Source organism: Carlito syrichta, unplaced genomic scaffold (assembly GCF_000164805.1).
Source record: "Carlito syrichta isolate Samal-C Ts95f unplaced genomic scaffold, Tarsius_syrichta-2.0.1 Scaffold307028, whole genome shotgun sequence".
Lineage (NCBI taxonomy): Eukaryota > Metazoa > Chordata > Mammalia > Primates > Tarsiidae > Carlito > Carlito syrichta.
In genome coordinates, this window is record NW_007251124.1 from 612,851 (window position 1) to 627,891 (window position 15,041).

The 15,041-nt window shown below is 41.7% G+C and overlaps 1 non-coding gene across 1 annotated transcript; it reads right to left on the reverse strand.

Moving 5' to 3' along the window:
- Positions 1-10,808: 10,808 nt before the first annotated feature.
- Positions 10,809-10,880, reverse strand: TRNAA-CGC. The gene has a single exon. It is a non-coding gene; the product is annotated as a tRNA-Ala (tRNA).
- Between the last annotated feature and the right edge of the window lie 4,161 nt (positions 10,881-15,041).

Consider the following 15,041-nt stretch of genomic DNA (forward strand, 5'->3'; position numbering starts at 1 on the left):
AGGTGTTGGAACCAAGGCCAGCACATTCTCAGGTAGAAATGAGGAGCACCAGGTTGTAAAGAGCAACAGCATCAAGGGACTATGGACATTCAGTGCAGGAATCCTGTCATCCACCTCGGCCAGTCTGGACCAATAACTTTCCCTCCAGAGGCACAGAGCAATCTGCGGAAATCTCTCAAAGAGGAGCCAGTGATTCTTGGGCTAAGCCAAATCCTGATCAATCTGATGGGTGCTTGTTTGTGGATTATAGCAAATGTCTTTTCCATTCATTTTATCCTTTGCCTGATTTTCCAAGTATAATTGTATTTTCCTACATTTACCTCTTGGAACCCATCCTTTTTATCATATATGGAACTCTGTCTATTGTGTCTGGAAAGAAAATCATGAAAGGCATGATTTGTAGCATCGGAATAAACACTGCGGGAGCTCTACCAGCAGGAGTGTCACTAATAATTCACGCTCTCTGTTTAGTTCATGCCGCTGTTCTCATATCGGACAACTTTGTTTTTTAATGATGGGGTTTAAGTTTGTGAAGTTAATGTTCATCTTAACTTGAACTCATCATCTCTGTAACTCAGCATTTGAATGCAATGCTGTCCTTTGTGACGCAACCCCAGTGGTCATTGATTTATCCTTCAATGCACGTGGACTTTCCACAGCCACTCCGTATTATGACTATGATAAGGTGTTTGATATTTCTCTTCAACGAGCTAGACTTATTCCTGGACTTATTCTAACTTGTATCTTTGAATCTGTGATTAAGAGGGCCTTAAGGGTCCTCAACAAAAAAAGCTCATTGATGTGTTAAAAAGAAAGAAAGAAAGAAAGAAACAGATCATGGCCAGGCTCGATGACTCAGCCTGTAATCCTAGCACTTTGGAAGGCCCAGGTAAGTGGATTGGGTGACTTCACAGGTTTGAGACCAGCCCGGGCAACCTGGCAAGACCTCGTCTCTACAATAAATGAAAAATTAGCCGGGCATGATAGTGTGCGCCTGTAGTTCCAGCTACTTGGAAGCCTGAGGCGGAAGGATCGCCAGCACCCAGTAGGTTGACACTGGGGTGGCCGTGATGTGCCACTGCATTCCAGCCTAGGCGACAAAGTGAGACTCAAACTCAAACTCAAAAAAAAAAAGAAAAAAAAGAAATAGATCAACACAATCAATTGACTGTTTTACAAATCCCTCATACAACACATACAGGCCTGACAAGTAGGTTTGCAAACCATCCTAGAAAAAGTGCTACATACCTCATTGCTGACTATCACTAAGGTCACCTTTGAAGTATTCCCCTTGGGAAGCTATGCACTGATGCCAGTGCCTAGTCCACGTCAAAGCAATCTTGGTAACCTTTTTCTGGACTGGCCATCAGAGCTGTTGTTGTTATTTGTTGAGGCCTAACAAGTTCGCAAACTTGCCACTGTGTGCTTACATTGGCAGCACTGCACAAATAACTATATTGGAACACCCTCCCTACTCACCTGATCTGGCCCCCAATGACTTTATATATGAATAAAGATAAACCAAGATAAGCCATCAAGACACACCCTGTGCCATATCTGAATGTTTCTCACACTAGGTTTCCTTTTTATACCTTGCTCTCAGCCCAAAAATCTGAAATGTGCTATATATACCCAGAGATAAAGGAAATATTGAAAGGAAGACATCTGATGACATCGAGGGTAATACGACAACCCCTCTTTTCTACACTACCCATTACTCCCTTACAACATACTTTCCCTTTAATAAGTCTGCCTTTCTTAATTCACAACTGTCTTGGTGAATTCATACACACGACAGTTATATAGCATTTCTCATAGGGCAGAATGTGGGACGAAGCACGGAAAGGGTAGAGTTTCTAGTGCGCAGCATAGTGTGAGAATGCACTTATACATGTGATTTCTCTCTAGGGGTGGGTTTTATATATATAATAATAAACTAAAGGTGAATTAAAGGTAACCAAAGGTATGGGTATTGATCCAGGCATGTCCAATCTGGTTTGAACCAGGCCAGGAAACCAACTGCCTCAAGGGAGTGTGCCCAAGAATATTCACTATGCAAAGCCACAAAATACAGTCAACAGGCACAGAGAACACTCTGTCCATGGCCTCAGCATTTACTGCATGCCCATCTAACCAAGTATCTCAGCTTTAAAATTTATTTTAAAGTTTTTCTTTACTCTCACTTAATCTTAAGCCTTGAAACATGTATTGGAAACTTCTTTTTACCATGCATGCTTATCTGACCTTATGATTGCTTAAAAATCCCGGGGACTAATTTTAAAATAGTCTGATTGTGAGATTCTCCCACTTGGGGGAGTCAAGAGTGGATTGATTCACAGGCTGACTGCAGCTGAAATAACACCAACCAGACCTTCAGGAGGACCACCACACCACCACCCAAGATAAACCATCAAGACACACCCCGTGCCATTTCTGAATGTTTCTCATACTAAGTTTTCCTTTTTATACCTTGCTCTCAGCCCAAAAATCTGAAATGTGCTATTTGAGTCATGATCCTGGCCATTTCCCCACCTGCCAACTTTTGTAATAAAGACACTTATCTTCTACCACCTCTCTTCTATTGAATTGGCTTTGGGCAGTGAAAGGAGGGACCTCGAGAAACTCAGAATAAACTTAGTTCATATTTTGTCTCAGCATAGCCATTTTTGCCTAGACTGACATGCTTTGAAGCTAGTATAGGATAGACATAGATAAATTTCCAACAGGCAGGTTTTAGGAAGCGTTCAGACATTTTACTGCAGGCCAAACTGGCAGCCTACCCCACCCGCTCCGCAAATCTCCATCAGATGCGTTGATTCATGGCTTAGCACAATAACCTCTAAGAAACTTTCAGTTTCCTTGTCTAAGGTGAAAGTTCAAAGATCACCCCCTAACTGGCTAAAGTCATAGAAATGATAATAAGACCACCTTTTTTGCTAAGAAGCTTGTAGATTGGAAATGTCTGACAGGTCTCTTGCAGGAAAAACCCCTCCCTTTGTCTCCTCCCATCTAGCCCACCACTGGAGGTCATGAGATGTTAATGTCTGGCTGTGTCAAGATCTAACACTCGTGTGGCTACAATTAACATCAAAGGACCTGCACCCCTAGACATTCCTTTTGGCCTAGACCCCTCCAGATCCAAAACCCCCCTTACCCCAAAGGCCCTTAAATATACCCAGTTCTTGACCCTTCAAGGCCACACTTGCCTCTGAGCATCGGCCCCTTTTCCAATCTGTGAAACGTAAATAATAAATTTTACTTCCTTCTACTTCTTACATGGTTGCGATCTTGCATTATTCCTGCGGTACTGGTACCAGCCTACCTTACCTCAGTTTTCACCCTTTTAGGCAACAAGTAGCAGAGCTTACTTTAATTGGTGACACCCAGGCATAGAGCCTGAAGCAAACAGGACATCCTGGATTGGCCACCCTCAGGACTCCACTCCTGGCTCCAACCTTCTGCTTGGGCACATATCCAGGATGTGTTATGTTGTCCCTGAGTTTGCATTGTCCTACAAGAACTGTAAGACTCCTTGATGACAACATAGGAGAAACTTTATGTAACTTGAGTTTGGTGATAACTTTAGATAAGATACCAAAAACACAATCCATGAAAGAAAAAGTTGATAAGTTGAACTTCATTAAATATATACTTTGGCTCTGGGAAACAGTCTCTTAAGAGAATAAAAAAATAAGTCACAGACTGGAATAAGATAATTACAAAACATTTACCTGATTGTGATACTGTAAAACATATATTGGTATTTGTCCCAGTTTCCTGACATATAACTCCTATCATCCTTGGAATCTACAAAGTGATAGATGTTTTTTATATGCTAATGAGTTGACTGATGGCTGGGAGCTCGTAAGTAGCCTCTGCTGGTTGCCAGGGCAGCAACCATGTGATTAGAGGGTTAATACTTTCAGCCTCATCCCTCAAACTCCCTGGGGAAACAAGGGCTGAAGGTTGAGTTGACCACCAATGACCAATGATGTAATCAATCATACTTACATACATACATAATGAAGCCTTCATAAAATCTCAAAAGTATTGGGGTTCAGGGAGCCTCAGGAAAGCTGAAAAGGTGGAGGTTTTTGGAGAGTGATGTGCTTGGAGAGGGCATGAAAGCACCCACCCCATTCCACATACCTTACTCTGTGAATCTCTTTCACCTGGCTGTTCATCTCTAACCTTTGTAATATGCTTTATAATAAACTGGTAAATGTAAGTAAGAGTTTTCCTGATATGGAGACTTGCTATTGTCTGTCCATGTTGCCACAACTCCTAGAGAAGGGCATGATGAGTGTTTGAATGAGCCTGCATGTACCCACATTCCTGAGAATTAACAAAGAAGAGGGTTCTATCTTATCTCCTATGCACTCTCAGTAAATAACTTCAAAGAATCTTTAACTTGCCAGCAGACTGAGCCCAATTAACTGAGAGAAATGAATTTCCATTTCCTCCCTTTTCTTAGTAATCATATTTTTGAATACTATAGTGTCAATGTAATCATAAGTCTTGTGATTTGATTAACTTTTGAGGACTAATAATAACATGTAGTAATGAATGCTGTCTTAAGCCTTATCAACTCCCTTTACTCTATGGCAAACGTGATTAATGACTCTGCCTGGTGTTACTGATAAGAAGCTATGAGATATCTCTGGTAATCAGTGCCAGGAAATGTGGACCATAAATGTCATTACTGACAAAATGTGGCTGTAACTTAAGTTCTATATAATGCTCTGACAGTCATGTAGTCAATGTATAGGTACCAACAACCCTGAACTTATAAAGGTGAACTGTAAATACTGAAGGGTGAGTAGACCTATTTCAGAAAGGCCAGGAGCCTGACTCTGCTCCCTGGATTCAAATTCAGAAATAAACTTCTTTCTACCAGTTTTCTGCCTCTTGATTTATGGGTGTCAAGGGATAGCAGCTGCACGTTACTTGGACTGTAACATTTCTGACTTCTGTGAACCACTCTATTAAGCTAATCCAACACAAGAAGAGAGTGGTCAGAACTCCGGTTTATGACTGGTCAATCAGAAGCACAGGTAAAATAATCTGGGGTTTGCAATTGACCTCTGAAGTGGGGGACAGCTTGTGGAACTGAGCCTCTAACCTGTGGGATCTGACACTATCTTCAGGTAGATAATGTCAGAAATGAATTGAGTTAGATGACACCCAGCTGATGTCTGCTGCAAAATTTGTTTCTGGTAGAAGGAAATTCTCACACTTATATTGGTGACTAGAGATCACAGAAGTGGTCTGAGTTATGAGAGTATAGTAAAGAAACTGAGTTTGTTTTCTTCTACTGACAAAGGACTGGCATACAAAATATACAAAAAACTCTTTGCAATTCTTTGGCCTCAGCCTTCCGAGTAGCTGGAACTACAGCTGCATGCCAGCACATCCAGCCAGTTTTTGTGATCTATTGTAGAGATGAGGTCTCACCAAGTTGCCCAGGCTGGCCTCAAACCCGCAGGCTCAGGCAACCTCTCGCCTTGGCCTCCCAAAGCGCTGGGATTATAGGCTGAGCCACTGCTCCTGGCCTTACAAAGAACTCTTAATATTCAATAATAAGAAAACAAACAACTCAGTTTAAAAACAAGCAAAAGATCTGAACTGATGCCTCACAAAAGAAAGCAGACAGATAGCAAATAAACACATGAAAAAATGCTCTATTTCATCTGTCATTAGAGAATTGCATTTTTTTTTTTTTTTAGTTAGAGTCTTACTCTGTTGCTCAGGCTGGAGTGCAAGTGGCACCCTCACAGCCACCACAGCTTCGACCTGCTGGGCTCAGACAATCCTTCCACCTTAGCCTTCCAAGTAGTTGAAACTCCAGGCACGTGCCACCACGTCTGGCTGAGAATTGCAAATTAAAACAAGATATCACTACAAGTTATTAGAATGGCTAAAATCCAATACATTGACAACACCAAATGTTGATGAGGATGTGGAGCAACAGGGACTTTCATCCATTGCTCTTATCATATAAAACATACTCTTACCATAAAATTCAGCAATTGCCCTCTTCAGTATTTACTCAAATGAGTCGAAAATGTATGTTTCACATAAAAAGCTGCACATAGATGTTTACAACAGCTTTAGTCAGAATTCCCAAAACTTGGAAAGAAACAAAATGTCCTTCAGTTAGGTGAATGGGTAAATAAACTTTGGTACATCCAGACAATGGAATGTTTTTCAGTGCTGAAAAGAAAAAATGAGTTCTCAAACCATGAAAAGACACGGAGAAAACTTAAATGCATATTTCTAAGTGAAAAAAAAAGTCAATCGGAAAGGGTTGCATATTTTATCATTTGAAATAATGACATTCTGAAAAAAAGCATAAATGTGGAGACAGTGAAAAGATTAATGGTTGCCAGGGAATAGGGGATGGGGAGAGGGATATGTGGAGCAGAGAAAACTTCAGGGCAGTGAACCGATTCTGTATGATACTGCAGTGGTGGATACATGTCATTATATGTTTGTCAAAATCCATAGCATGTATAACACTAAGAGTGAACCTTAATGTAAACTATGGACTTAAGTTAATAATTATGTATTAATATTGGCCCATCAATTGTAACAAATATGCCACTAATGCAAGATGTTAATAACAGGGAAAATTGAGGAGGGACATAAGGAGGTATGTGGGAGCTCTCTGTATTTTTTGCTCAATTTTTCTGTAAACTTAAAATTGCCTCCCAAATGAAATCTGTTAACTAAGAGAGAGAGAGAGAGAGAGAGAGAGAGAGAGAGAATGCAGAGACCTGAAGCAGTATCTGGAGAGAGATGTTGGGTTATTGGAGTTTTATTTGCTTTTTTCTTTGTTTTTGTTTACTTTTGGTTTGTTTCTAGGGTAAGAGACATGAGAACACATTTTTATGTAGGGAGAAATTGATAAACTAGGAAATAAAATAATTACAGGAGAGAATATCTTCAGAACTCACAAAAGAGGAAGATGAAGAATAGAAGTAGATCTTTCCAAAAAAATTAATCAACTTTGTCCATGTAACAGCAGAAAAGCAGAGATTATCTCCATAGATGTATGTAATGAGAGTATAAGGATCTTTCCACCTAATAGGTTCTAACTTTTTTTCAATGGTATGTGAAGTGAGGGCATAAATTGAGTATACAAGCTAGAGGGAGAAACATGTAAGCGATTCTCTTTTTTTTTGAATTGGTGTCTCACTCTGTCACCCTGGAGTGCAGTGGCACGCTCATGGCCACCACAGCCTCAACCTGCTGGGCTCAGGCGATCCTTCCGCCTCAGCCTTCCAAGTAGCTGGAACTACAGGCGTGCGCTATCACGCCCGGCTACTTTTTTGATTTATTGTTGAGCTGAGGTCGTGCCATGTTGCCCATACTAGTCTCGAACCTGTGGGCTCAGGTAATCCTCTCGCCTCCACCTCCCAACGTGCTAGGATTATAGGTGTGAGCCACTGTGCCTGACCCGTGCTGGTTTTTTTTTTTTTTCTGGGTTGGAGTCTCACTCTGTCGCCCAGACTGGAGTGCAGTGGCCGCTCCCGGCCACCACAGCCTCGACCTGCTGGGCTCCGGCGATCCTTCCACCTCAGCCTTCCAAGTAGCTGGAACTACAGGCGCGCACTACCACGCCCGGCTAATCTTTTTAAAATTTATTGTAGAGATGAGGTCTCGCCTGTACAGGCGGGTCTCGAACCCGCGGGCTCAGGCAATCCACTCGCCTCAACCTCCCAAAGGCGCGGGATTACAGCCTGAGTCAGCGAGCCGGCTTCGTGCTGGTATTTTTAAGAGAGAAAGTAAGATGAGAAATGGTCATTATTAAGAAAGGGAAGGAAAATTCACGAGGGAACAACATTGGGACTGTCAAGCAGCATTGAATACCCATTTACTATTTATTTCTGTGAACTTAATGAGTCCCATATACAAGTTTCAATATTTTTCTCTAGAAAACTTTGGCTTTCCATGGACTGGTGCATTATTAGTTTTAACTAGGATTGAAGTCCTTGCCGGAAAAGCCCATTGCAAGGAGTAAAAAGAAGTCGACAAACAGATATTTACAATAAGTTAAAAGAATTGCTGGAAATGCAAACTAGAGTAAATGAGTGGGGAAGCATTGTATGGTTGTGAAAGATAGTAGAGGGTAGCGTTGAGAGTTCTTGGTGGTTGATTAGATATAAGTGGAAGGAACAGGGTAAGGTGTCTATGGAATAATAAAGTGGAAATATACTGCAGGCTATATGGATTTGACACTTGTGAGTGTGATAGGCACTAAAGCTGTATATTACAAAATAGCAATGATGTATAGAGAATATTCAGAGCAATTGTGATATATAAGAATGCTTAGCCAGGAGCAGTGACTCAAGCCTGTAATCCCAGCACTTTGGGAGGCCAAGGCGAGTGGATTGCCTGAACCCAGGGATTCACGACCAGCCTGGGCAACTTGGTGCAACCATGTCTCTACAATAGATTAAAAAAATTAGCTGGGCATGTAGCACTCGCCTGTAGCTCCAGCTATTTGGAAAGCTGAGGCGGAAGGATTGTCGGAGCACAGCAGGTCAGGGCTGCAGTGGCCCTGAGTGTACCACTGCACTCCAACCTGGGTGACAAAGTGAGACTCCCACTCAAATAATAATAATAAGAAGAAGAAGAAGAAGAATGCTTAGGAAGAATGTGTAGAGCATAAAGAAAGAATGCCTAGGTCTGAACTCTAAAAGACATTCACATTTAATAGCAACAACAAAAGTCTTACAAGTAACTTAGGTGAAATTAATACAGTGTATTACCTTGGAAAGAAAAGGAAAAGATAAGGGAGATTTCAAAGGAATCATTACTAATGTCAAATACTGAAATGAGTCTAGTGAAGTGAAGACTAATAAATCTATTTGATTTAGAGACAAAGGAATAATCAGTGACTCTAGTAAACGTCACTCCACTAGAATTCTAGGAGTTAAGGTCATATTCTGAGGGTTAAGAAGTGAGAGTGTGATTGTAACTAAGAATTTCAACCTTAAAATGTACTTTATGACCTCTCCTTTAACTCTAACTTTAAAACTGTACTTTAAACTTATTTTTTCTCCCCTCCTCCCTTTGCACTGTGATATTTATCTAACTATATGCTTTCTCAAAAGTTCCAGGGGCTTTTTTTTTTTTTTTTTGGAATTGGAGTCTCACTCTGTTGCCCAGGCTGGAATGCAGTGGCACACTCATGGGCATCCCAGCATGGACCTGCTGGGCTCCACCGAGTCTTCTGTCTCAGCCTTCCAAGCAACTGGAGGAACTACAGGTATGCACTACCATGCCCAGGTAATTTTTGATTTTTGATTTATTGTAGGGATGAGGTCTCACCAAGTTGACTGGGCTGGTCCCAAATCCCCAAGCTCAGACAATCCACTCGCCTCGGCCTCCAGAAGTGCTGGAATTACTGGTTAAACCACGGAGCCCAGCCAAGATTTTACTTTTTTTTTTTTTTTTTGAGTTCGTTGTCCCATTCTGTCGCCCAGGCTAGAGTACAGTGGCACACTCACAGCCACTGCAACATCGATCTGCTGGGCCCAGGTGATCCTTCTGCCTCAGCCTTCCAAGTAGCTGGAACTACAGGCATGCGTCATCACGCCCGGCTAATTTTTTGATTTATTGTAGAGATGAGGTCTCGTCAAGTTGCCTGGGCTGGTCTCGAACCCCTGGGCTCAGGCAATCCTCTTGCCTTGGCCTCCCAAAGTGCTGGGATTATAGGCTTGAGTCACCACGCCCGGCCTCCAGGGGCTAATCTTAAAGCAAACCAGGTATGAAGGTCCAGCTGCAAAATTCTCCCTGCTTAGGGAGAGATTCAAAGCAGTCAACCTGGCCACAATCAAGGTGACACCAACCAAGCCTCCCAAGAATTTCGTAGGTTAATCTTAGAACAAACTAGGCATAGGCCTCCATTGTGGAGCACCAACCTGAAGGGAGTCATGAACAATTAATTGATCTACTACCAGGTTGCAGTCAAATGACACCAGCCAGACAACTGGATAGACAATTATTTGAAATTACCATTGGAACGAGGATACCTAGACCCTGCATCCTATCCCACTCCTGTACAATACCCATGTCAATTCTCTCTTTAAAACCCTTTCTGATCAGCCTGAGAATTTGAGATGGTGCTTGAGACATTAGTCTGCCATCTCCTCAGGAAGCCAGCTTCTTTAATAAACCCGGTTTTCCTCCCACCAACTCTCTTCTCTCAAGTTTGGCGTTGAGCAGCAAGCACATAGACCTAGACGATGGCCAGCTTGCTGCACAGAAACCTTGAGATGCAACGAGAAAATGGTAACTAGTTATTAAGTGTAGAATAAAATCCATATGATCCTAAGGTCCTAGGATGGACACTTGAGTACTGACATGCAACTCCTCCCGTATACTAAAAAGGCATGTTACTTCCCTCCCATCCCACCTGGCCCCTACAAAAAAATTACTGAGACATTTTATTTTTACTGATTGTTTTCTACTGGAGAGTGGGAATGCTTCAGGCATCCTTTGATATGCAGCTGTATTCCCTTTTCCAGGTGGCATTCATTGGGTGCGGTTACTTCTGGCTTTGTGCTGCTCATGGCAAAATAAAACATACACTCACCTCGGGAAAGTTTCCAGGAAACAGGAAGTATAACGGTGGCTAGTTAACTAAATGGAAGTGAAATAAACATAAAGACAGGACATTGCTCAATTTAAAGAAAACAATCATGACAAAAATAAGAAAGTACTAAAAAAAAACTATTTTTAAGAAAAAAAATTAGAGACCAGAGCCTGGATCAAACAAAAACAAAACTGAAAACGTACCTTGGAGATGCCGGGGATCGAACCCGGGGCCTCATACATGCGAAGCATGCGCTCTACCACTGAGCTACATCCCCCGGCACACAGCTATGGGAGACGAGAATTCCTGTCCTGTTAAAAAGTCGAAGCGTTTCGCACTATTATTTTGTGCTCGACCAAGGAACAGCAGGCCCTGAGAACGAATTCCATCCGGAGTACACCCAAGTAACCTTTCCCGGGACACACCAGTAACATCCAGCTCGTACCGTGACTGAGAGCAGAGCGCACTTTTATAGCTTTAGGACGATTGATCCGTCTGTTGGCCCAATCGAATGCCAAGCAGAAATAATTCAGGGATTGTTCAGACCTTTTGAAAAATATTCTTGGCGAGCTGGAGGCTCACAGAAAAAGCGACCCAAATTCCCTGCAATCGAGTAGGTTGAATGGTCAAGTGTATCTTTGGAGCTGTGGCTCCCCACTGGACGCGGCTCGAAGAAAAAACTGTCCAGGTAGGTGAAAATCTCGCCCTGATCTCTGTCTCCACAGGTGGTGGCTCGGGCCACACATACCGTGTCGCCCACCTGACAGTTTCATCTGGGAACGTGAGTTTCACGAAGAATCTCGGGTTTAGAAGGTGCATTTGCTTGTTTTCTCCCTTTTGATCCATGCGTTAGCTTCCCTCTCCCCTCGCCTCGCTCCTTCTCCGCAAGGCCCCGCGCGGAGGACGGAACCTGGACCGAGCAGCCTCACACGGATCTGCGCTGGCCCTGAGGTCCGCGGCTGCAGCCCGTGCCGCTGCGGTCCCATGGGCGCTTCTTTCTCTGCCCTCGGACCCCGCTGCAGCAGCCGCGGACACAAAGATTTTCGTCGCCTGCTTCAGAAGTTAAGCCGCAGAGAATAGCGACTCTTCAAAAGTCAAGTGACGACAGAAAACACTTCTGAAAGAAGTCGCTGATAAGTTGGACTTCATTAAAATTGTAAAGATCAGGCCCTGCGGAAGACACTCTGAGAAGACTAGCCACCGACTGGAGGAAAATGTTTACGTAACACGTATCTGATAAAGGACCAGTATACAAAATATACAAAGAACTCAAAACACGATAAGAAAACACACAACCCGATTTAAGAATAGTAAAAAAAATTTGAACAAACTCACCAAAGAAGATACACAGACGGCAACTAAACATATGAAAAGATCTCTACGTCATATGTCATCAAGAAAGTACAAATTAAAACAACAACGAGATGTCATATACACACCCATCAGAATGGCCAAATCCAGAACACTGATAACATCAAATGTTGGTGAGGATGTGGAGCAACAGGAGTTCTCATTCATTGCTGGTAAAAATGCAAAATGGTACAGCACTTTGGAAGACAGTTTGACAGTTTTGTACAAAATTAAACATACTCTTACCACACGATCTAGCAATCACAATCTTTGGCATCTATTTAGAAGAGTTGAAAAGTGCCCATTAAAAACCTGCACATGAATGTTTATAGCAGCTTTATTGATAATTGCCAAAACAACCAAGATGTCCTTAACTGTGGTACATCCAGATATTATTCAGTGCTAAAAAGAAATGAACTCTCGGCTGGACACGGTGGCTCAAGCCTGAAATTCCAGCACTTTGGGAAATGGAAGCAAGAGGACTGCCTGAGCCCAGGGGTTCAATACCAGCCTGGGCAACTTGGTGAGACCTCATCTCTATAATAAATTAAAAAATTAGCTGGTCATGGTGGTGCGTGCCTGTAGTTCCAGCTACTTGGAAGGCTAAGGCGGAAGGATCACCTGAGCCCAGCAGGTCAAGGCTATGGTAGTCTTGAGCGGGCCACTACATTCTAGCCTGGGTGACAGTGAGTCTCCGACTCAAAAAAAAGAAAAGAAAAGAAAAGAAAAAGGAAAAGAAAAGGAAAAAAAAAGGAAATGAACTCTCAAGTCATAAAAAGACATGGTGGTAACATAAATGCTTATTACTAAGTGAAAGAAGCCAATCTGGAAAGCTAATTGTACTATATACTATGTGAGTTCGGCTATATGGTATATATTGGCAAAGGCAAAACTATGGAGACAGTGAAAAGATCAGTGATTTCCAGGAGTTAGGGAGAAGGGATGAATAGACAGAGCACAGAAGATTTTTCGAGTAATGAAAATCTCTGTGTGAGATTGCAGTAATGATGGATATATGTCATTATACATTTGTCAGAACTCATCAATTGTACAAAACAAAAGGAAACTCTAAAATAAACTATGGGCTTTGGGTGATGATGGAGTGTCAGTGCAGGTTTATCCATCATTACAAATGTACTACTTTGGTGCAGGATGTTGTTGGAGGAGGCGGTGCATGCATGAGGGCAGGGATATAAAGGAAATTTCAGTAATGTCCACTCAGTTTTGCTGTGAACCTAAAACTGCTCTAAAAAAATAAAGATTATTTTAAAAAAAACATGAAATCAGGAAGGTGACATGGAAGGTGAGCCATTACATCTGCAGCCTCTGCCAGCTATCTATCAACTGAGGAGGAGAAGGCAAAGGAAACAGTTTTCAGTTGTATGTTCAGTCAGGGCAACTAGGGTTGGCCTAGTCCATAAAGCTACATCTCATCATAAAACATGTGAGAAATCCAACAATGCTTAGCTACTTCTAAGAACCGTGCTCCTAGATTGAAGAAATGTTCTTGCAAAAAAGAGTCATAGTCCAGGTTCAAATCGTAACCCTGGTTACTTCAGATACAATTAAGAAATTTTAATGTCTCTTACTCTCTCTGGTTTCACAGTGGCTTCCTTCAATCCACTTTTAAAGTTGTCTTTTTAAAAGATGGGGAAGGCAATAGCGAAATCATGGGACTAGCCATGCTGCCCATCGAAACTGGACTGAATTTTTTAAATGTGGTACATATACACAATGGAATATTATGCAGCCATAAACACGGACAAACGTATGGACTTTGCAGCAACTTGGATAGATTTAGAGTCTATCATACTCAGTGATCTACTTCAGAAACAAAGAACAGAGTATCATATGTTCTTACTCGTAAGCAAATCTTGACCAATTATCATGATATTGTAAGAAAGGGATTGGCAGTAGTGGGAAACTGCCAGGGGAGGGGGGCACACCTCATCAACAAGGGTACCTGCAAAGTGCACATTTGTATACTTAACCCTGAATTGTACCCCACATCTTTAAAATTAAAAAAAAAAATTTTTAAAGGCAGTGACAGTGTGAAGACTACTGAAAACTACAGGATCATTTACACTGAAACTTCATGTTATGAGGTGCTCCCATGAGGGAAAGATCTTATTATCACTGAACAATTTGAAAAGAAAGTCTGACTCTTCCAAAAGATGATAATGCCACCTTAGTTCGTTACATTGGAATACTACACGGCAGAGAAAATGAACTTCATATTCATTAATTTGCTTTTTTTTAATTATGTTTTTTTAAAGAGCAGTTTAAAGTTCACAGCAAAATTGAGCAGACAGTACAGAGAGTTCCTGTATGTCCCTTTCTCTCACTCCCACTTCCAGCCTCCTTTATATATTGTGCACTCAGTTTGCTAATGTTTTGCTGGGGGTTTTGGCATATGTATGTAACAACAGAAATGAATGCCGGTTTTATGAGAAGTAATGGTCTGTAGTTTTCTCCTCTTGTAATGTCTTTGTCTGGTTTTTGTATGAGGAAAGGGCTGGCTTCATAGAATGAGTTGGGAAGTATCTCCATTGCTTCTGCCTTCTAGAAAAGATTGATATAATTTCTTCTTAAAATGTTAGAATTTACCAGTGAGCCCACCCGATCTTAATGCTTTCTGGTTTGCACTGTTATTGATTCGGTTTCTCTAATAGACATAGGCCTATTCAGATTATTTATTCCATCTTGTGTGAATCAATGTTGTTTCTTCTTTTCTTTTTTATTGTAGAATATTTCAAAATATAAAAGAGCAAGAAAAATATTATAATAAACTCCTATGTATCTATTACTCAGCTTTATTATCAACTGTGTAGTTTTAATGTGTAATTCTGTTTTTGCAAGTGACTCTAATAAGGCAGAAGATTTGTACAAGTTCAAAGACTGGTCCATGAAAGATAGCATAAGTTATCTGAGTAGTACATTGGTATATATTTATTTCCTACTTAATTTTTTTTAATAAACTTTTTTTTTTTTGAGTTGGAGTCTCACTCTGTCACCCAGACTGGAGCGCAGTGGCCGCTCCCGGCCACCGCAGCCTCAACCTGCTGGGCTCCGGCGATCCTTCCCCTTC